The 3,463-nt window shown below is 41.4% G+C and overlaps 1 pseudogene; it reads right to left on the minus strand.

The window, feature by feature from the left end:
* LOC137741765 (cysteine-rich receptor-like protein kinase 10) lies at positions 1 to 2,773 on the minus strand (annotated as a pseudogene).
* Between the last annotated feature and the right edge of the window lie 690 nt (positions 2,774 to 3,463).

Raw genomic sequence — 3,463 nt, forward strand, 5'->3', positions numbered from 1 at the left:
TATAAAATTCTAATCCATTTATTGCAAAGCAGTAGGTTGATAAACATATATTACAATAGATCTAAACACCTTATTTGTGCACGCTATCTAGGGTATAATTCAGTGATAGATCCATTATAAACGGACATAGATGAATTGTTGATATCGGACTCCAACGTTGTCTTTGACGAGTTCCCCACCGCTTTGCCTTGGAGGGAAAATGCCGGTTGTTTAGGTAATGGTAGATTGACAGAGTAACCATTGAGCATGAGAACTACTGATTGCATCGTAGGCCTGTCAGCTGGATCTTCCTGAACACAAAGTAAGCCGATGTGGATGCATCTAATTACTTCAGTCCTTGAATAAGAGTCTCTCAGACTCGGATCCAACAATTCCAAAGATGTCTCGTCTCTCCATAACTTCCAAGCCTGTATAAAACTCAAAGGTTTAACTCATGATGCTATGTCAATGCAGGAGAACAGAACACTGCACTTTTCATTTTAAGCTTACATGGCTTGCCAGGTTCTCAGCTGCATTGGTCTGAAAAAAGTGACTGTTCTTTTTGCCATTGATGATTTCTAGCACTAAAACACCGAAACTATACATATCGGACTTGACAGAAAATTGCCCATGCATTGCATACTCGGGAGACATATAACCACTACAAGTTGAGATGGGAAAAATTGACAAATTCATTAGTACAGATAGTGCAAAGAAGAGGTGGTCGTGTTAAAAGAAAAGAAAAAAAAGGGAGAAACTTACTATGTTCCGACAATTCTATTTGTATTTGCTTGAGTTTGATCAACCTCAAAGATCCTGGCCATGCCAAAATCAGATATTTTTGGATGCATGTCCCCATCTAACAATATATTGCTGGCTTTGAGATCACGATGTATAATTCTAAGTCGGGAATCTTCATGCAGGTACATGATTCCTCTAGCAATTCCTGAAATAATCTTGTAACGTCTTGACCAATCCAATTGCCCCTGTTTCTCAGGGTCTGCAAATCATCAAAATCAAGTTATCATCGACGAACTGCTATTGCAATAGGGAAAGACTTATCAGATGTTTGAGTGTACAAACCAAATAGGAAACAGTCGAGGCTTTTGTTGAGCACGTATTCATAAACAAGAATCTTTTCTTCGCCTTCCAAGCAAAATCCCAAGAGCCTAACCAAATTTCGATGTTGAAGCTTGGCTACCAATACCATCTCGTTCTTAAATTCTTCTGTGCCTTGGCAAGAGTTCCTTGATAGCCTCTTCACAGCTACTTCTTGACCGTTTGAAAGTGTACCCTGCGAGAAAACTTCAATCAAACAATGGAATGTCTACTCATGGCATTCATGGACGGCTTCTGAGGCTCCAAAATTATTCAGATTTTGCATGCATAAAAGTTGGAACTTTGTAGACCTGATGGAGCACTCATGTCATATACTGATTAACATACCTTGTAAACTTGACCGAAACCACCTTTGCCTAACTTGTGATCATCGGAGAAATTGCTCGTAGCTGCTTGGATGGTAGCAAAATCAAATTGCAAAGACTCGACAGTAGTAATGTCATTCTCACCTGCACAACCAACCAAACCATAGAAGCACAATGTTTATAGACGAGGAATAAACAAAAGGAGAATCAACGAGAATAAACAAGAGGAGAATCGCAGAAGGATATATTTGTTTACCGCTTGGTTCGTCTGCTGCTGCTTGATTGTACTTCTTTCTTGCTCTCCTAGTTATGCAGCAGTAACCCACAACGAAAAGTAGCACAGATACAGATATTGCTACAGCAATGGCAACAATTTTACTGGTTGGGGTTTTGCTTTTTCCTGCAAAATAAACAAAAAATATTGAGAAATTGGTAAACTCAGCGGCCACGGCACAACACCATATTCCCCTGTTCCAAAGTCCACAATAGCTATCAATTACCTAACAAACTAATCTGACAATACAATAATCACTTGATTGGGGCTTCTAAAAAGGTTAGAAACATTTTTGGGGGCTAGTTTATACCTTTAGGCCCTTCTCTGATGGAGGCTCGCGGCGGTGGGCCGGAGGAGTAGAAGGGGTAAATTTCAAACCTAAGATTGCAACTGGGTTTTAGAACTCGTCCCCCAGCACTTGTTCTAGGAATTTGTGTTGCAGCTAACAGAAGACACCAATTGCAATCTCCAGAGAACAGGTCCTGCGTGCACTGCCCAAATCCGTACAGCGTAATGGAACCTGAAACATTCGTTTCTTTCGTCGCAAACTTGAAATTGCTATTGGAAGTCTGAGCGGCCACTTCGGTGACCGTAGCTGCCAGTACCTCGTTGAACCGGTTTTGGTCCGTTATACTACTTGCATTCTGCGTGTTCCAAAGTTCCACGGAAGGCTTGTCGGCCGCCCTGGAAAAGAAAGACTCGTTGGAGTAGCGTAGCATGCAGTAGTCGTACCAGATCACCATCTCTTTTTCTACAGGGCAGCGTTGTGGGGCCTCGGCGGTAGCGGTGGCGACACAGGTTTCGCAAGCGTCGGTGCCGAAGACATCGCCGCGGCAGAGGAAGAGGCCGTAGACGGAGTTGTTTGGGGCTTGGACGGAGGCGTTGTAGAAGCCGGTGGAGCGGTTGGCGTTGGAGGAGAGGGTGGAGAGGAGGCGGTTGAGGTTGGACTGGAAGGTGGAATTTGGGGTGAAGGTGATGGTGTTTGTGCAGATGTGATCCAGGTAATCAGCATCCGTAATGGTCGGAAAGCTGAGCAGAGCAAAAACGGAGAAAATCAAAAGAAGGGTAGTCATGCTTTCATTTTTTGGTGATTCATCGTAACATCATAGGTTTTTTTGTTTTTTTTTGTTTTTGGGAAACTAACTTCGTAGGTTTTTGTACTGAGTATTAACAAGTGATCAGGATTGTTTGCCCTCCCCACCGCATGAACTTGGATTGTCTGCCCTACTTGTTTGCCCTCCCCACCGCATGAACCTGGATTGTCTGCCCTACCTATCCTATATCTTTCCCATTCTTTTTTATTTATATGGTCACGGTTATGCCATATCAATATTTTATATTGATTTTTTTTATAGAAATAATAAGACAAAAAACAATGAGAATACAAAATGTTGACGTGATTTAACCGTGACCACAAAAATATAAGAGGATGGAAAAGATATGGAATGGAGACCTGAATTGTCTGCCCTCCCCATCACTTGACTAACATCATAGGTTTTTGTATTGAGTATTAACAAGAGCAATGCAGGGGTGGAAGCAAGACTTTTCTGTAATTGAGTGTTGCAGAAGAGTTCCTATCATACAACCGGGTTTTAGCCTCAGTGCCATCAACCTCTAATAAGTGCTTCCAACTTGTTCAAAAGTTGCACTATTCTGTCCACTGACCAAGTGTTTAGTGGTGAATTGGTAAAAAAAACAAGGGTGATTTTAGGGAGATAAAAATTTTAAGTTAATTTTTTGAAACAAAATGACATAGTTGTTGATAATTAGATTATATTAATTATGC

Source organism: Pyrus communis, chromosome 8 (genome assembly GCF_963583255.1).
Source record: "Pyrus communis chromosome 8, drPyrComm1.1, whole genome shotgun sequence".
NCBI lineage: Eukaryota > Viridiplantae > Streptophyta > Magnoliopsida > Rosales > Rosaceae > Pyrus > Pyrus communis.